At 43.0% G+C, this 21,054-nt stretch overlaps 1 protein-coding gene across 3 annotated transcripts in view; it reads left to right on the top strand.

Moving 5' to 3' along the window:
- The window catches only part of LOC109908376 (extracellular sulfatase Sulf-2), an 83,943-nt gene that overhangs the window by 12,385 nt on the left and 50,504 nt on the right, over positions 1-21,054 (top strand). For 2 of the 3 annotated variants that reach the window (XM_031800579.1, XM_031800491.1), the window contains exon 2: positions 8,597-8,640. The exons of the other annotated variant lie outside the window; for it this stretch is intronic. The gene's annotated coding sequence lies outside the window, so the exon portion shown is untranslated. The remainder of the gene's footprint in view (positions 1-8,596; positions 8,641-21,054) is intronic. 3 annotated transcript variants of the gene reach the window in all.

Here is a 21,054-nt window from a genome sequence, read left to right as displayed (position 1 = left end):
AGAGAAAGCTGCCATTGCTGCACTGCTATCACACATGCTTTAACTCTAGGGACAAAGACCTTCAAGAAAATCACTATGAGAAATCATCACCCCAATTGAGCCCGGCCATCCCCCCCTGGCTCATGGATTAATAGGGTGGCATGCAGAATCTTGAGAGCGTTCTGTCCTTTTGTCCCTCAGATAGACAGACAGACACAGGTGCTCTGCCTGTCCTCCCTTTGATGCCCCAGTGTGGCTGGCAGACCTGGCAGGGACCGAGAGCAGCTGAGGTCGGGTCACGGGCATGCCCTGGCATTGAACTCCATGGGTGCTCTACAGTAGGTGGTATTCTTAGAATATCAAACGCCCCCTAACACACGCACAGGAACTCACATACACTCCCAACATGCTACCCTTGCTCAGTGGCTCAATAGCATAAAGCGTTATCTACTTTAGGACAACAGTATTATTTTCCTTAGAACAGAGAATGACATGTTTGTTGAGTCATAATTATTGAGAGCTGTTGGTCAGAGTTCGGAATGGAAAGTTTGGTGCAGTGTTCAGTGTGCAGTGTTGTTTTGGCAGCATGGCTGAGTGGTTTTTAATTTGTAATTTTATTTAACCTTAATTTAACCAGTTGTAAATGAGAACTTGAGATCAAGTTCTCATTTACAACTGCGACCTGGCCAATACAAAGCAAAGCAGTGCGACACAAACAACAACACAGAGTTACACATGGAATAAACAAACATACAGTCAATAATACAATAGAAAAAATCTTTATACAGTGTGTGCAAATGATGTAAGATAAGGGAGGTAAGGCAATAAATAGGCCATAGTGGCGAAATACTTATAATATAGCAATTAAACACTGTAGTGATAGATGTGCAGTAAACTCATGTGCGAGTAGAGATTCTGTTTTTTTATTTATTTTATTTTTACCTTTAATTAAGGTAAAAATAGGGATTTGAACTTGCAACCTTCTGGTTACTAGTCCAACATTCTAACTTTCTAGGCTACCCTGCCGCCCCAAAGGCTACCCTGCCGCCTCAAAGGTGCAAAGGAGCAAAATTAACAAAGTAATTACCGGATGGGGATGAGGTAGTTGGATGGGCTATTTACAGATGGGCTATGTACAGGTGCAGTGATCTGTGAGCTGCTCTGACAGCTGGTGCTGAAAGTAGAGTATGTGAGATATGAGTCTCCAGCTTCAGTGATATTGGCTGTTTGTTCCGGTCATTGGCAGCAGAGAACTGAAAGGAAAGGCGGCCAAAGGAGGAATTTGGCTTTGGGGGTGACCAGTGAAATATATCTGCTGGAGCGCGTGCTATGGGTGGATGCTGCTATGGTGACCAGTGAGCTGAGATAAGGTGGGCCAGTGGGTTTGGTGACGAATATGAAGCGAGGGCCAGCCAATGAGAGCATACAGGTCACAGTGGTAGGTAGTATATGGGGCTTTGGTGATAAAATGGATGGCACTGTGATAGACTGCATCCAATTTGCTGAGTAGAGTGTTGGAGGCTATTTTATAAATGACATCGCCGAAGTCAAGGATCGGTAGGATAGTCAGTTTTACGAGTGTATGTTTGGCAGCATGAGTGAAGGGTGCTTTATTGAAAATAGGAAGCTGATTCTAGATTTAATTTTGGATTTGAGATGCTTGTCTGGAAGTCTGAGTCTGGAAGGAGAGTTTACAGTCTAACCAGACACCTAGGTATTTGGAGTTGTCCACATATTCTAAGTCAGAACCGTCCAAAGTAGTGATGCTGGCAGCGATTGGTTGAAGATCATGAATTTAGTTTTACTTGCATTTAAGAGCAGTTGGAGGCCACGGAAGGAGTGTTGTATGACATTGAAGCTCGTCTGGAGGTTAGTTAACACAGTGCCCAAAGAGAGGCCAGAAGTATACAGAATGGTGTAATCTGCGTAGAGGTGGATCAGAGAATCACCAGCATTGATGTATACAGAGAAAAGAGTTGGCCCATAGAGACTGCCAGAGGTCTGGACAACAGGCCCTCCGATTTGACACACTGAACTCTGAGAAGTAGTTGGTGAACCAAAATGCTTATTGAAATTCTCAATTATCGTGTATTTATCTATATTGCTATATTGCTATACAATTATTGGTCCACATTATAGGTAGTGTCTTTCCCTGATACAGGCAATAATTGGTTTCCTTGGCTCCCTACAAAAAGCTTTAGGGCCAACTGTTATATGGGTCGTAGTCAATAATGGCTGATCCCTGGCAGTAACCCCACTCTCCGAGGGCGGCTCGGGGAGTTGGGATATGTAAAAAACACATTTACATTTCACACCTCCCACACGTACAGGTTACACACTTGTACTTGCAGTGAAACAGGACAAATATAAGCACCCCCATTTTTTTGCCAGCTAGTGGGGATACTTGTAATCATTACAGCTAGATCGTTCCAGCTTTTATTTAAACAGCTAGCCAGGTAGCTAGCTAACTAACTAACAAGCTAGTTCAATTTTGAGTACAGTAGCTAGCTTGCTATTAACTACCTGACCTTTACTCTTCACATAATTAGGTTATCAGAAAAACAGCTGAATGGCAGCTATCTAGCATAGGTACAGGTATTCTTATGCTTGAGAGGGATTTTTCTGCAACTGCAATCCTTGGATGGTCCAAACATTGTAAAACAAAATATACAGTGCATTCGGAATGTATTCAGACCCCTTCACAATTTTTTTTAAAATTACAGCCTTATTCTAAATTTAATTTCTACTAGTCTTCTCTGCAGATCCTCTCAAGCTCTGTCAGGTTGGATGGGGAGCGTCACTGCACAGCTATTTTCAGGTCCCTCCAGAGTTGTTTGATCTGTCCGGGCTTTGGCTGGGCCACTCAAGGACTTTCAGAGCCACTTCTGCGTTGTCTTGGCTGTGTGCTTAGTGTCATTGTCCTCTTGAAGGTGAACCTTCGCCTGAGGTCCTGAGCTCTCTGGAGCAAGTTTTCATCAAGGATCACTCTGTACTTGGCTCCATTCATCTTTCCCTCAATCCTGACTAGTCTCCCAGTGCCTGCCACTGAAAACACCCCCACAGCATGATACTGCCACCACTATATTTCACCATAGGGATGGTATTGGACAGGTGATGAGCTGTGCCTGGTTTCCTCCAGATGTGATGCTTGCCATTCAGGCCAAATAGTTCAATCTTGTTTTCAACAGACCAGAGAATCTTGTTTCCCATGGTCTGAGTGTCCTTTAGGTGCCTTTTGGCAAACTCCAAGTTGGCTGTCATGTGCCTTTACTGAGGAGTGGCTTCCATCTGGCCACTCTACCATAAAGGCCTGCTTGGTGGAGTGCTGCAGAGATGGTTGTCCTTCTGGAAGTTTCTGTCATCTACACAGAGGAACTCCGGAGCTCTGCCAGTGACCATCGGGTCAGTGACATTTTTTGGTACCCTTCCCCAGATCTATGACTCAACATGCACCTGAGCTCAATTTAGTCTTATTGCAAAGGGTCTGAATACTTATGTAAATCAGGCATTTTTGTTGTCTAAAACCCTGTTTTCGTTTTGTTATTATAGTGTATTGTGTGTAGATTGACAATGACATTTTTTAATAAGGCTGTAACGTAACAAATGATCGAAAAAGGTAAGGGGTCTGAATACTTTCCGAATCGTATACATTTTTCGGGAAATACATTTTAGGGATGCTAAAATGATTTAAATGTAAACTTAAATGACTTAAACCAGAAATAAAGTACAAAGAAAAGATAATGGAACTATATATTTTTGTATAATATAATCTTTGAGAACTATCAATCACCAAAATAAAAGTTAGACAGTCAGGGAAAATTGAAGATTCCATTTTTTTTTTATCAGTATTCATTTTGTTTTAAAATTTTAGCAAAATATCACATTATCCATGGTAAAATGCTTTGAATGGCAGGAAACAAGCTTTAAAACTGCTAAATGTGCTCTCAGTTCCACGGCAGAATATGTAGAATCGCAAGCAAATAGCTTTAAACCTGCAACATTTTCTCTCAGCTGCATAGCAAAATGTGTAGAATTGCACTGTACTTGACCTACTACAGTAACTATGTTGATATATTGTAATTTAAACAATGTGTATGCAGGTTGCTAAGAATTCAAACTTTCTCAAACAGCCTAATTCATACTATTCAGAGGAATAATTGACTTTACAGTGTCTTGCTATTAAAAAAGACATATACTCAGCAAAAAAAGAAACGCCCCTTTTTCAGGACCCTGTCTTTCAAAGATAATTAGTCAAAATCCAAATAACTTCACAAATCTTCATTGTAAAGGGTTTAAACACTGTTTCCCATGCTTGTTCAATGAACCATAAACAATTCATGAACATGCACCTGTAGAACTAACAGTTTACAGACGGTAGGCAGTTAAGGTCACAGTTATGAAAACTTAGAACACTACAGAGGCCTTTCTACTGACTCTGAAAAGCACCAAAAGAAAGGGTCCCTGCTCACCTGTGTGAACGTGCCTTAGGCATGCTGCAAGGAGGCATGAGGACTGTAGATGTGGCCAGGGCAATAAATTGCACTACTGTGACTACTAAGACAGCGCTACAGGGAGACAGGACGAACAGCTGATCGTCTTCGCAGTGGCAGACCACGTGTAACAACACCTGTGGGACAGGTACAGGATGGCAACAACAACTGCCCGAGTTACACCAGGAACGCACAATCCCTCCATCAGCGCTCAGACTGTCCGCAATAGGCTGAGCGAGGTTGGACTGAGGGCTTGTAGGCCTGTTGAAAGGCAGATCCTCACCAGACATCACCGGCAACAACGTTGCCTATGGGCCCAAACCCACCGTCGCTGGATCAGACAGGCCTGGCACAAAGTGCTCTTCACTGACGAGTCACAGTTTTGTCTCACCAGGGGTGATGGTCGGATTTACGCTTATCGTCGAATGAATGAGCATTACACCGAGGCCTGTACTCTGGAGCGGGATCGATTTGGAGGTGGAGGGTCCGTTGTGGTCTGGGCAAGGCAATGAAATGGGCTGCATTGGAGAACTGATCCATGATCCATGACCACCAGGTTAGTGGTAAGCCCTTGGGATGGAGGTAGGTTAGTGGTAAGCCCTTGGGATGGAGGTAACCCTGTGATAAATTCTATGGACAGGTGGGACCTGTGCCGGCTGGGGATGGGCAGAGGTTGGAGCAACCCAGCCGGTCGCTGTCGTGAGGACTAGCTTGGCCACAGGTGGATCTCACATCCTCAATCATGTTGGGCTACCAGCATTTCTGCCTCAGGAACTCCAGTTTCCGATTAACCCCTGGATGCCCAGTTAATTTAGAGGAGTGTCCCCATTGTAGCACTCGAGAACAGGCTGATCGCGGAACATAAAGCCTGTTAGTGGGACCCCGGCCGGAGTCAGGTTCTCAGGTCTGGGCTTGTCGTACCGTGGTCTCTATACTCCATAACACGGGAGGCACAGTGCGAGGGGCTGGGGATGATGGGCTCAGATTCCCTCTCCTCATTAGAGCCATCATGTTGGCGGGACATGGCATCTGCTTTCTGATTATTGGATCCCGGGCGATAGACTAGAGTGAATTTGAACCTGTTAAAAAACAGAGCGCACCTAGCCTGGCGAGCATTCAACCTCCTGGCTTCATGAATGGAGACCAAGTTTTTTTGGTCTGTCTAGATCACGAAAGGATGAGGTGCCCCCTCTAACCAGTGTCTCCACCCCTCAAGGGCCCACTTGACTGCCAAGAGCTCCCGGTTGCCTACATCGTAGTTGTATTCCACTGGCGAGAATCGCTTGCAAAGAAAGGCACTTGGGTGCATTCTCCTGTCCCCCTCGTTCTGCTCGTTCTGCTGTGAAAGGACCGCCCCTGCTCCAGTGTCCGAGGCATCCACCTCTACCATGAAGGGATGAGTAGGATCAGGATGAACGAGGATGGGTCCGGAGGTGAAACGTCCCTTGAGCTCCATGAATGCCCTGTCAGCCTCAGGGGTCCAGCCAAAATGGGTCTGGGACTTAGGGCTGTGAAATTTCCGTATAAAACGTCTGTAAAAATTGGACGCCGGCGGTAGAGATAATGTGGCCCAGGAAAGAGACTTGGGACACTCACACTTCTCAATCTTCTCAATCAGGACTTGGCGGACGTGCAGGATGTGTTCAGGAAGGGTCATGGAGAAGATCAGGATGTTGTTGAGGTAAACAAAGACGAACTGATTCAACATATCCCTAAGAGTGTCATTGACCAATGCTTGGAAGACTGCCGGTGAGTTTGATAATCCGAATGGCATGACTAAATACTCATGGTGGTCACTAGGGGTATAATAGGCAGTTTTCCATTCATCTCCCTCCTTGATTCTCACCAGATTGTAAGCATTGCGGAGGTCCAGTTTGGTGAAGAATTGGGCCCCCTGGGCCTGCTCCAAGGTGGTGGACATCAGGGGTATGTAATTGTCCATGACTGCAGCTTCGGGGATCAGGAGGGAGTAAAGACGGCCCCGGGGAGGGGTGGAGCCGGGTAGGAGTTCTATGGTGCAGTCGTATGAACGATGAGGAGGGCGGGGGGCTGCTTGTCTCTTACTGAAGGACTCCCGGAGGTTGAAGTATTGGGGAGGGAGAGTGGAGAAGTCTTGGACTTCAATGGATGCAAGGGGGCGCGGCGATGCTCTAGGTGGGTATTTAGATATTTACTCTGGCAGTTCTTACCCCAGTCTAGTAGGTGTCCCGTGGACCAGGAGAGTAGTGGCTAATGTAGCACTAGCCAAGGGTACCCTAGGATAAGTTGGTTCTCGGGAGCCATGATCAAAAGAAAATGAAGAGTCTCTGAGTGATTCACCCCAACCTGCAGTAGAATGGGCTTGGTCTGATATTCCACCTGGGCAGAGCCAATGGGGCGTCCATCGAGGGCTTGAATCTGCAGAGGGATGGGACATTTCACGTAGGGGCTTTGTAATTCTCTGGCGAAGTCTTGATCAATGAAATTATCTGCAGCCCCGGAGTCCACGAATTCTTGAATCTGGTGCTGACGGTTGTCCCGGTGGAGGGTTGCGGGTAGTGATAGACGGTGACTGGGTATCCGGGGGATAACTGCACAGCTCGTCAGGGTCTGCCCTTGTCCTGGCGAGCCCGGGTGTTTCCAGTCAGCTCTGGACATGTAGCACGGAGATGGCCGAGACCTCCACAGTAGAGGCAGCAGCCTTTGCACATGCACCTGTCATGCTCCTGTGGGCTCAGACGTGTGCGTCCCAGCTGCATGGGCTCCTCAATGCTGGGTTTGAAGGGCTTGGGGTGCTCAGGAAACTGGGATACTGGGGTGGTGTAAAGAAAAGCACTGTCTCACGCGTTCTCAGAGGCGGTCTTCGATCCAGATTGCCAGCATGGTCAGGGACTCGAGGTCCTCTCCCAGTTCCCGAGAGGCCAGTTCATCCTGGATGGAGTTAGACAACCCCTGGTGGAAAGTGTTGACCAGTGCCTCCATATTCCATCCACTCTTGGAGGCGAGAGTGCGGAATTCAATGGCTGACTGCTTCTCGTCCGCTGACTGGGGGGTCAAAGACTCGTCTCAGCTCGACAGTGAAGGCTAATATGGAGCTGCAGGATGGTGGCTGCTGTTGCCCACACCTTGCTCAAGAGTAGAGAGCTTATGTAGGTGATTATGGTCTGATCGGTGATGGTGAGGTTGGACCCAGGTGCAGAGAAGAGACCAGACTAGGAATCAGTGGTTAAGGATAAACATAATACTTTACTGAGACACGGTAACGGAAGGATCACAGTAACACTGGGAAAACAACAAACACTATGTCTCGAAAACTCACTCAGGAGACAAATGCACATGGCACATAATTCAAGCTTCAGCAAAGGACAACAGAAAACAGAAAACACACCTCTTTTAACAGATAAATCATAATGAGTAAATAGGACACATTGAGCGTTGTTAATGTCTCTAGGACGGTCTTTGCCGCCCTCTGGTGACAGGTGGAACCATGACAGCATGATGGTATAATAAGTATAAAAGCAAAGATTGCTTTCATATAATTGAAAAGGTATTGGAATGGGATTAGTGTGGTGTGTGAAGAATCCAATACTTGAATGTGGTACGAATTCCATTATTGTGGGAGCACTTCCTCTAAGAGTATGAACTATGCTGTTTGAGAAGGTTTGAATCCTAAGCAACCTGCATACGCATTGTTTGAAGTACAAGAGACCAACATAGCAAGTGTTGTAAGTTAATGCTGTGTACTGGAAAACCTTGGTAGAGCATGAGTGGAGTAGGCGTTGTGGTGCTCATATGAATTTCCTTTATTTTTCGGCTTAAGACCAATGCCTACTTCTAAATTAAAACATTGTTTTTTGTATTTAACATAGTATGGCATCTTTTGGGGATTAGCCATAATGGAGTAACACATAACCACCCAAAAGAGCCAGAATGTAGATTGGACAGAGGCTGCAGTATGTGGTCTACAGCATCCCAGATCAGGAATAGGCAGCATGAGCAAAGTATTGCACATTCACTCCCTTTGACATCATAACCAGGAGACAAAGACACTTACTCTATCTAAAACGAATACTTTGATGGGTTATTCGTAGCCCTCTATATATGTTGTCTCTGATTCCAGATCTTCTTTTGACTTTGTTTACTTCCAGACCTTGGTCTCTGAACACTGCAAGAGAACATTTGAGAAGCAAAGGTAAGACTTGTTATCCACTGTGGGGTAGAATTCTATGAGTATGTTTGTGCCTCTGTGCGTGTGTATGTGTTACATCTTTGATATGAACATAATAAGCTTGTCAGTGGGTGGAATGGAATCTTCATTGATCTGATGTTGTACTGGACTGTTGCCTAGCTGCCTACACATGTCATGGAGCAGAAATAGCATCAGTTCTTATTAGTATGATATTTCTATGGATGCTGTCAACCTCAGGGGAGGTATCAGCACAGCAAGCTACTGTCAACAACTCCAACGCCTTTTACCATAGGGAATAGTCTATCGGTTCCAGACTGAGCTCACACATTCAAATCACTTTATTCAGAGTTAGATATTTTAGCTCAAACACTTTTCACTGCTTTTTTCTTTTCTGTTATACCCAGTGACAATTTTAGTAGGAAGATCTTGGTGGGGCAAACACCTCAAAAAATGTGGGATGCATGCCAGCAAAGCCATTACACAACACAACACAACACTAAACAATACATGAATTGCACTATAACGGTGACAAACGGTGCTCACAAACTGTTAGGGCCTGCATAAAGCTGTCCCAACAGAAGTCCCAACACCTTACCACCTGGCTATCAGCAGAGCCTTGTCCGACAGTGAAAGGGTTAATTTAGCCTCATTTACTGCCTTAAAAAAATATGTCTGACTCGTTTATTAAAGTAATTGTGGCTTCTCCTGACAATTGAGATGTACAAACTATGGCATAAGGGGACGACAAGCAGATAAGAGGCAATCCGTAATATCGATTAAGACATTAATGAGCGAGCTAGGACGGACGTAGTCAATATAACGATTTATTCAGCACTTTTGAAATGTACAGCGACAGAGTTCAGAACATGGGCCGTTCTTACAGTGTTCTCCCTGTACATCAAGTCAGAACCATAGGATAAATAAAGTGGGCATATAAGCAGACAATGAAAGCTCTTGCAAAATTATATTATTGCATTTCTCTAAAACAGGTTATAGGCTACATGTGCACCACCAAGTCAGAACAGTATGCAAAATAAAGAGGGGGAAATAGACCAAATTATTAGGGTGAGGCACATGGGCTACTAACAGCTTACTACACAACATACACTTGGTATTACTTTCTTAGCTACAGTATACATATCTCTCTGGCATATTACATATTATTTGTATTTTTTTCCTGAGTTCCCAGTTTTCTTGAACTCATTGAAGTCATATTTCCCAGTTTCTAGTTTACAGTTATTTTGAGCGGGGCACAAATAATTATTCGTTATGGCAGTACCCAAGGGCCTTTCATAAAGTTCTACCCTTAGACTTGGCGGTGGCATAGTGTCCCCATGAGTGACAGAACACTGAGCCAATCACGGCACAACCACCACAGAAAACACTGAGCTTGGCTGAAACACCTGCATTTTGGAGCTGCCTTACTCGAGAAAGCAAAAAAGAGACCATGTTTGTAAGCGGCTTATTAACTCAATGATTTTTTTGCAAACAACTGATAAGTTTGCAATCAATAACACGCAAAACAGGTGAGCCAAAATAATACATAATCTACTATTGTTATACCAGAGGCGACTGCATTGAATACTGTAGGATTGGGGTTGACTGTGTCGTCTCAGTAAGCAGTGATCGTTGGTTTTAACAACCACACAACCCCTCCAGTGGATTCATCTGTCTATCTGTCACTCACCCTGAATAAAGAGAGGATCAGGGGTGGCAGAGGGTGACAGCTCGCAGGATTGATGTCCTGGTTAAGAGTTAGAAATCAATGACTGAAACAGCAGAACCCTCTGTGGTTTGGGATTCCCTCAACGCAAGGATTTATACCACAAGCTGAGCTGTTATTTTCATGATGCTACCAAAACTGATCACATACCTGATACATTCATACATAACATTGACTCTAGACCTGGGTGAGAGTTTGGTAAGTTGAGAATTTTTTTACAATCAGCATCACTCTGTCAAGGGAAATTTCGTTTTCTTTCTAACAAAGATATCTACTTATATTTCAGGACGTTGTGTATCCCTGGAAATATTCTGAGTTCATGTAAACATTACAGATTTGAAAATATACAGTAGCTTGTCCTAAAAAATTGGTCTCTTTGCACAACTTACTACGGAAATGGGGTAAGCTGAGCCGCGGGGCAGGGTAAGTTAAGCCACCTACAAATTTCTTTCTGAAATATTACCACTACCTTTTTGAAACGTTATTTCCCAAACACAATTCAACACAATCACTATCACTTTTTTGTATAATTTTAAGCATATTTTAACAAAGGCTTAACACCAAACAAACACTTTGTAATTTTTAAAACATAGAAACGAGGGTGGCTTAACTTGCCCTTTTGGCTCAACTTACCCCACTCTCCCCTACTGGAAGGCCTGTCTCTTTGCAACAGATAATGGTGTGGTAACAGATTCATCTATTGTAGTCAATATGAACAGTTGGGCAGCAGTGAGCAAATGTAGCCAAATGTACACAGCTGTATACCTCCCACAGCCTCATTATCATTTGTAAAAACGATTAATACATTTATCACCTGTATTCACCGATGAAGTTAGAGGTAGTTTCACAAGCCAATGCTAACTAGAGGTAGCGAAACTACCTTTAACGTCCTTCATGCTGGACACGGAGACATAAAAATGTTATCCAAGAGTTAATCTGATTCTATTGAAGTAGAAAAAAGGCCTCATTGCCAAAATCCTGAAGTATCCCTTTAAAGAGAATTGTTTTCTGAATCAACAAATGTGTTATTTTTATACTTCTTGCAGGCAGTTGCGTAAGGTGCTTTTGATAGCTCACCACAAAGGGCCTCTTCTCTCTCAGCTCCCTGAATCTGCCCGTTGTGGGGCCAGTCTTTCCTCATAGTATATTCCAATCAGATCCCCTCTCATCTCGGAAGTAGCACTATGTGTGTTTTCCAATGTTATTTTCCAGATCACCACCACTCACCACACTGGCTGGCTCCGTCTCCCCTTACCCCTGCTCTCCTCCTGAACATTGATTAAAAGTCAAATATGATAGTGGTCTGTTGTAGTCCGGCCTAATTGATTTTTAACACTAGGTGCACAAAGAATTGGCTGATAGCAGACCATACCAGGCTTTGTCAACATTGGGCCCAGTGCCCCCCACTCAGGAAGGCACCCGAGTAAAGCCACTGTGTGTGTGCCAATGTACAGGCCACACACAGAGACATCCTTCAGTGTACCAGCCTGCCAGCCTGTCAGTCGGGCATTATAGGGACAGACAGATAGACGAGAAGCAGCTCATCCCTTCTCTTTGTGTTTGTATCTCTGAGCTCCCATCAGCTGGGTGGGAAGCATGAACCAGAAGAGTCTGTGAGAGGGGGGCTTACAGGTGGTTGATTTGAATATGTGTTTGGGGGTAGGGTGTGTAGGTACTAGGCAGCTTCTTACCTTCTTACTGTATCTATGTACTGTATCTGTTGCATAACCATTCATCTTGCATACACATTTCTTGAGGAACGCTGCTGAAAGTGTTTCACATCCGGATTCTCACGAAAGGCTTTTCTCCAATCCACAACTCTCCTGATGCTTTGCTAATTGCTTTAATAGGTTTATTTGAATCATGAAGTGGCAACAAAAACCTTTGCTGTGCTCTCTAGTAGCTTTAGTTTAGGAGCTTTCTGTTTAACTCAAATATTATACATTCTCTCTTTGCTGTAATATAGAGGTCATTAATTGAATAGTAAAACATAAAGCATCCATATCTCTTCCTATAGAAAGGCAGTAGATGTCTGTGTCTATGCCTACGTACACTATGGATTTATGGCCTATTTTCTGGTGGCCTGAATTGGTTCCTCCACTGCCCCTTTGGTTTTAGTGCTTAATCTTCTCCAAATGTTGGAGTCACACACTGCATGACATGCTGTTCACTACCAGAGGACGTCCATCCGTGAAGTTCATTTGATGGATTTTTTTGTTAAGATATTATTTATGTAAAAGAAAATTACAATACAAAACATACAGTGCCTTCAGAAAGTATACACACCCCTTGACCTTTTCCACGTTTTGACAGCCTGAATTTAAAATGGCATGAATTGCAATTTGTTTTTTGTCACTGGCCTACACACAATACCATATAATGTCAAAGTGGAATTATTTACAAATGAATTAAAAATGAAAAGCTGAAATGTCTTGAGTCATTAAGCATTCAACCACTTTGTTATGGCAAGCCTAAATAAGTTCAGGAGTAAAAATTTGTCACGTCACATAATTTGTTGCATGGACTCCGTGTGCATTAATAGTGTTTAATATGATTTTTGAATGACCACCTCATCTCTTTACCTTACACATACAATAATCTGTAAGGTCCCTCAGTCGAGCAGTGAATTTCAAACACAGATTCAACCACAAAGATCAGGGAGGTTTTCCAATGCCTCGCAAAGAAGGACACCTATTAGGGAGATGGGTACAAATTTAAAAAAATTGACTTTGAATATCCCTTTGAGCATGGTGTATCATTACACCCAGTCACTACAAAGATACAGGCGTCCTTCTAAACTCAGTTGCCGGAGAGGAAGGAAACCACTCAGATATTTCACCATAAGGCCAATGGTGACTTTAAAACAGTTTACAGAGTTTAATGGCTGTGATAGGAGAAAACTGAGGATGGATCAACAACATGTAGTTACTCCACAATACTAACCTACAGTTATTGGCAGAGTGAAATGAAGGAAGCCTGTACAGAATAAACAATATTCCAAAATGTGCATCCTGTTTGCAACAAGGCACTAAAGTAATACTGAAAAAGAAATTGTCAAAGCAATTAACTTTTTGTCCTGAATTATGTTTGGGGCAAATCCAATATAACACATTACTGTGTACCACTCTCCACCTTTTCAAGCATAGCGTTGGCCGCATCATGTTATAGGTATGCTTGTAATCGTTAAGGATTGGGGAGTTTTTAGGATAAAAAACATTTATGAAATGGAATGAAGCTAAGCACAGACAAAATCTTAGAGGAATACCTGATTTAGTCTGCTTTCCACCAGACACTGGGAGATGAATTCCCTTTCAGCAGGACAATAACCTAAAACATAATTTACACTGGTGTTGCTTACCAAGAAGACAGTGAATGTTCCTGAGTGGCGAGTTACAGTTTTAACTTAACCCTTTTAATGAAGCAGATAAATCAGGGTCACCTAGAATGTTTCTTGGTAGTCTTAAACAAATCTACTTTGAAACAAAAGTATACACAATAAATGTATTCAATTTTGAGTTTGCATCCGAATATTACATTTTATATACATCACTGAAGACTGAAACATGACAAAACCATTTGACATAGAAAAAATGATTTGAGGCGTTTGGAAAATTATGTTAATTCAAATATGAATAACATTCCACCAATGAGGCGACTAGAGGGCAATTTGGTAATTTCACTGCAAGAAAGGGGCCTACTCTACTCTCTTAAAAATCTATGGCAAATGGTTATCTAGCAATGATCAACAAACAATTTGACAGAGTTTGAAGAATTTTGAAAATAATAATCAGCAAATGTTGCACAATCCAGGTGTGGAAAGCTCTTAGAGACTTACCCAGAAAGATGCACAGCTGTAAACACTGCCAAAGGTGCTTCTTCAAAGTATTGTCTCAGGGGTGTGAATTCTTATGTAAATTTGATATTTCTGTATCAAATTTTCAATTCATTTGTAAAAAAAAATCTAAAGACATATCACTTTGTCATTATTGGGTATTGTGTGTAGATGGGTGAAAAAACATATACACTATATATACAAAAGTATGTGGACTCCCCTTCAAATTACTGGTTTCGGCTATTTCAGCCACACCTGTTGCTGACAGGTGTATAAAATCGAGCACATAGCCATGCAATCTCCATAGACAAACATTGGCAGTAGGCCTTACTGAAGAGCTCAGTGACTCTCAACATGGCACCGAAATAGGATGCCACCTTTCCAACAAGTCAGTTCGTGAATTTGTCAGCCGTACTGGTCAACTGTAAGTACTGCTATTGTGAATTGGAAATGTCTAGGAGTCAGCCACGAAATGGTAGGTCACACAAGCTAATAGAACGAGACTGCTGAGTGATGAAGCGCATACCGCGTAACAATCATCTGTCCTCCATCTGGCAGTCCGACAGACAAATCTGGGTTTGGCGGATGCCTGGCTAGGCCCCTGAGTTCCAGTGAAGGAAATCTTAACGCTACAGCATACAATGGCATTCTAGATGATTCTTTGCTTCCAACTTTGTGGCAACAGTTTGAGGTAGGCCATTTTCTGTTTCAGCATGACAATGACCCGTGCACAAAGCAAGGTCCATACAGAAATGGTTTGTCGAGATCGGTGTGGAAGAACTTGACTGGCCTGCACAGGGACCTGACCTCAACCCTATCGAACACCTTTGGGAAGAATTGGAACACCGACTGCAAGCCAGGCTAAATCACCCAACATCAGTGCCCGACCTCACTAATGCTCTTGTGGCGGAATTGAAACATGTCCACATACTTTTGGTCATGTATTTTATGTATCAGGTCTGGTAATACTTTGGCCATTCTGTTGTTTATGAGCTTTGTTATTGTTTTATTGTTACAATTTATTAAACTTATGGGTCTGCAATCAGCTGGGGACTCTCCAGATTTCCCTGGTTATACTACAACTGAAATAACTGTTTGATACATAGAACTAAGAAGCACTGAATTGAGTGACATAATGTGTTGTCATTTGTGTAAATAGGGGAGCTACTTTGTACCAAAATATTAATTAGAATTCTATGGGAAAATCATCCATTCCTGGTGCTTTTCTTCGCACAAATGTTTTAAGAGTGTCTAGTATTTATTTTTGGGTGATCTCTGTTTTTAGTGATTCTTCTTTTGTCTGCTGATAATTGCTTCATGAATCTAATTGACCTTTTGCTTAATGATACACAGTAAAAGGTGATAGGCCTCTATAATTCCACATGCTTGAATAGCTGGGTGTATATCCTGTACTGTGCCTGTTTAATCACCCATCTGAGGAGAGGGAATTGAGGAAATGGAGAGGGCTCGCTCATAAAGGGAGAGTCAGAAAGATGGCCATTGGTCTGGTGATAGCTTTATTAAGGGGATGGGGCTGCTCTCTACTGTTTGATACTGTGTTAATTAACAGACAAGGTTGGTGATCTTCATCAATGCTCGTTTAATTCCTTTTTAGTGGAATGAAGAGTGTGTGTTAAAATAAATGATACGAGGGGAATATATTTCTAAAAGAATAAGACTTCATTGGAATCTTTCTGTATGTATTAATTTATGGCACTATGTAACTGCATCCATTACTGCAGAATATTATTATCAGTCAGCATACAGTAGTCTGTTCTTCCAGATCAGAATAATATAAGATTAATATTTGCATTGTGTCATACATTTTGTTTTGTGACAGGTAATCCTGTCTGTGTGTATCGTACTAGAACTGTGGAGTAGCTGGATGGGTATGCTTCACTGCGCCCGCACCCCCCCCCCCCCCTCTCTCTCTCTTTCTATCCAGTGGGCCCTAGGGTGGCAAGTGAATGTAGCAGGGTCAGGAACATAGCCACAGGGTCCTGACAGCTGTGTGTGGTTGTGATATTGGTCTAATGCATGCCTAATTAGAAATGCTGGGGTCCCACCCCAGGACTCACCTTGACATTGGGGTAGGGATGGTGGTAGTGGTGGGGTTATGGGGTGTGGGTGGGGTTGGTGGTGATGAGAGAACATGAGAGGGGTGAAAGGTCACTCTGATTCATAGGATTCAGAACAAATGTTTTTCTGGATCATTCTCTGGTCTCCCTTTCTCAAGTTGTCTTCCTTTATCAGCCTCTTGATTTTGTCTTTGTCGTGTTGACTGGTGGTTGATACATGTGTGTGTGTGCGTGTGTGACTGTGGTGCACATGCATGTGCACTACACTAGGATTTACAAGCCAAGCTCTGCAGGGAGAAACAAATGATAGCAATCAGAATGATCCAGAGGAGGTCAACTGATGCATGATCAATCTGAACCTTCATTAAAAGCCAACTAGGCATCTGCAACCCTATACAATATCAATACTACAGCGCCACAGAGAGATGTATGGGCTGTTAGTGAGGGAGGCTGCTGGCAGCCTGACTGATTGTCGTTACACTGTGGCCAATCAGCCAGAAGATCAGTTAGACAGCGACACTTTCCATCGTGCCAAAACACAGGTCATTTCAGACTGATGGGGTGTCTGAGCTGCTGCTGTTAAAAGGGAGGGAGTGGAGATGGACCTGTACCGTTAGCAAGGGGGATCGTGTTTGTTCACTATGGGATCATATGGTATGAGTGAAGACAAAGGGTTGTGTTGAGTTTGTGTTGTTTCACACTGTGTTCCTGCTGTCTAATTGTACATTATGGATTATTAAGCTACCATTATTAATGTATGACGTAGTCTAATAGCCAAATGGAGAATTACAAAAAACTCAGAGAAACATAGTTATTGAACCATTCTGGCTCCCTGGTGGGACTAAGGGGGCATTGAACGGGGCATTGAAGGAGGCACTGAAGGGAGCATTGAAGGGGGTGTTGAAGGGAGCATTGAAGGGAACATTGAAGGGAGCATTGAGGTCCCTCTCTTATTCCCCTCTTTATGTTTCCATCTCTCCTCCAGTCTTAACCCATTGTGTGGTTCTGAAAGAGTTTGGGGTAGCCAGATAATCTTTCGACAAAGGCTAAGAAGGAGGGAGAAATGGGAGAATTAGGATGGAGAAAGGGAGTAAAGAAACAAATAAGTGGTATTTACCTTTCCATTCCCCAAGGGTAAGCTTAACAGCAGATAAGACTGTCCCTACTGCGCCCATGTTCCCATTACCAGGCCCTATATGAGACAGGCAGGCAGCGCTGGGCTGAGCACTGTGACAGCAGATAATCCTTGTCTCTGTGAGAGCTACAAGTGGCCCCCCTGGGAAGAACATGGGACCCCCAAAAGACTCACCAGAAGTTGGAAGCTAAAAAAAATAATCCAGTCTCTGAGAATTCTGCCTAAACTTGTGTTGTTCTCTACTGTAGCCTATTGATTTATCTGTAACCATAATTTATTCTCCAGCAGCCAGTGGCTGTTTATTGAAAGGTGAAACCAATATTGTCTATAATCATCATTAAGTCAAGGTCATTAGAAGTGGTCTCTCCCTGCACTAATTTGATGACAGAAGAGAAATGGGCAGTATTTCATAGAAAACAAATGACAATATAAACCTCTCCTGTGGCACTCTTGTGATGATAGTTGATCTAATTTGACTAACCTGCTGGTAAGAGACTGAAAATAAACAAACACTAAAGGTCCAATGCATCCGTTTTTATCTCGATATCAAATCATTTCTGGGTACCAACTAAGTACCTTACTTGTTTTCGTTTAGAATTGTCAAAAATAAACAAAAATAGAAAGGAGTAATTTCTCAAGGAAGAATTTTGCTATGACTGTCTGGAAGTGGTCGGACTGGGGAGGGGAAATCTGAAAATGTGTTGTTATTGGCAGAGATGTTTGAAACTCTTTCTTATCGGTCTATTAACTAATTTACATGGCGATGTCACCAGGCAGCCCAAAATTCCATCCCACCAAAACAGGCAGGATTTGAGGCAGCTCTTACACTAAAAGGTCATTATCATAATTCACAATTTCACAGTATTATTCCAACCTCATTGTGTGAAAATACATATAAAACACAGGAAGATCATGTTTTTGACTGCACTGGGCCTTTAAGAAGTGGGGTCCCATTACCATCACGTCTGTGGTTCTACCAGTGTGTAATGAACACGAGGAAACAAAGCTGGTTTCAAGCGCAGAGCGCAGCAGGTGTTTAATGAAAGGGACCATAGGAGGAGGCAGGGTCCAGGCAGAAGGTCATACACTTCTGGCAACGGTAAAGGCAGGGAATAGGCAAAAGGCTTCGTTCGTTCGTGACGCAAGCAGGCAAAAACAATCATACACGGGAGTAGAGAAGGACGGGAAAAAACAGAGCCCCTGAAAAAGTGTGTCCCAAAACAAACAATATCTCACAGTAATGGGGTGCAAGGAACTGAACTAAATAGTGTGGGATGATGACATGCAGGTGATTAGAATTCCGGTGATTTGGATCTGGGAAGTTAACTGGAAAGTGGGCTGCATTCCGGGGATCTAAATGTTTGGGAGTGTGAGTTGGACGCAGCCGTTACACAGTGGGGCTTATGTTCTATAATTAAATGGGATCTATCAGGTTCTCTGTAAGGTGGTTACTGATAGCCAAATGTCTAATCCGTTTAGTTTACATGTGACACACTGTAAGGGGGTTTCCTTCTGGTCAATAAGTGCCAATAAGATGGCCATGTCAACCTGCTCAGTCACTTTTTTCAGCTGTCTGCTAGAATAAACCCATCCAGGCGGAAACAGATAAGTGAAGCCCTCTTCAGCACAATCAAGGCTCTGTTTGTGTTTTCTCTAGCACCTCCATGTTCTTTTTGGGTTCTCTATGAGCGTACCGCAGGGAGCGCGGAGGGGGGCTAAGTGGCCGACCCCACCGGGTCACCTCACACAGTCCTGGCCTCTGTTGGGAAGTCCCCAAACCGCAGCGCTCACAGACTACCACACTCGCCCGCATACCGCCCTGTTGCCGATGGATACGGAGAGAAGGACTCCACTGGTGACTGAGTTCCATGCTTCTCGTATTCAAAAGAAAACCTCTGCAACAATTTCCAATATTGTTTTTTAAGATATAACTGAATTACACAAAAACAAGCAAATGACAGAGGTGTCTAATGCATGCAGTTTATTGAGGTTAGGGACAAGGCAGAGGTAAGACAGCAATGTCCCTTTACAGTTGTGTTGGAGTCGAGACAGGGAAAAAACTGCTTGAGCAGTTGGGATCTTCTCATGTTCACTTCAGAGAGCGCTGCTAGTTTCCTAGAGATCTCAGAGATAATGAGATGTTTCTCTATGCCTTTGTACTGTGGATCACACTCCAGCAGAGTGCTGTTTGAAGTCTGTTATGTTGTGTCTTGTCTGTATTGTACGTTTCTAGTCCACAGGGAGCCTGTCTGAGCTCTTTGTTATCATGACTGGGCCTTTTGTCTGTAGCGAGACCATCACATATCCTCCTCCCCATTTATCCAACAACCCAATCATCACACATCTCATCTCTCTCTCTGTCTCATCGAAGGAATTTAAAAGATGATGTATGATATGGATGAAGGGAGAGGGGAATGGTGTGTGTGTTTGTGTGGTACAATTTTCCTGTAACAGCCAGAACACATCACCAATTCCCAGTCCTCTTAAAAAAGAAAGAAAAACAGACCCGTAGCAGGATTAATGATGTGTTAGGTGCTAAATGTATACACATTCATATCTCACTGTTAGTGGATCTCACTGTACCAAACTGATATGGAGGGCTGTGGGAGAGTGTCCCTGTGGTGCATTCAGAGATTACTTGCACGAGGAAACACTGCCTGATGATTCTACTGAGACACACACACACTAGCACGTGCACACACACACACACACACACACACACACACACACACACACACACACACACACACACACACACACACACACACACACACACACACACACACACACACACACACACACACACACACACACACACACACACACACACACAGGGACTGTCCATCACAAACTATTTCATCAGCCGTAAATCACTCGTCTGTTTTTCCACAGACCTGGTAGAGACTATTACTGCAACTGTTCCATTGTGTCTTTGTATTAAAATGGGAAATTGTTTCCGAATCTGATTGTCAAGTTTTATAACAAATACATGGAGCTCATCACATCCTGAGAAAATCTAAATGAAATCTTTGCTGTGATGGTCTTCCACCAGCGAGGAAGTGTCTCCTGTTTCTCTGGGATATTTACGTACTGTATATTATTAGTACTCATGCAGTAAAATCACTCCATTAAAAGGATGTGTGTTTTGGTACTTATCAGGGTTATATGCTTTTTCTTGAATACAGAGGGGGTCTCTACATTGATTTATTAAGCAAGGATTATTCTGCCATTGTAATCCTTGGGCGGGCCGCCTAAGCATTTAAAAAATATATACTTATTTTGTTTAAATACATTATCAGGATGGGAAAATGCTTTAAGTGTAAACTTAAATGAATAAAACCAGATATAAAGTATGTAGAAAAGATAATGGACCTATATATTTTTTAAATAATATAATCATTGAGAACTAACAATCACCAAAATAAAAGCTAGACATTCAGGGAGAATTGAAAATTCCAAAAAACAATGAATTTATCAGTATTCATTTTGTTATTATTGTAACGGCATTCCTCCTCCTCTTCGGAGGACCAATGTGCAGCGTGATAAGTGTCCATAACGTTTTATTTTAAGATATAAACTGAATACTATGAAAATACAAAACAATAAACGTGAACATGAACGAAACCGAAACAGTACCGTGTGGCAACAA

This window comes from Oncorhynchus kisutch, linkage group LG1 (assembly GCF_002021735.2).
Source record: "Oncorhynchus kisutch isolate 150728-3 linkage group LG1, Okis_V2, whole genome shotgun sequence".
NCBI lineage: Eukaryota > Metazoa > Chordata > Actinopteri > Salmoniformes > Salmonidae > Oncorhynchus > Oncorhynchus kisutch.
This window is presented reverse-complemented; position numbering and strand designations above follow the sequence as displayed.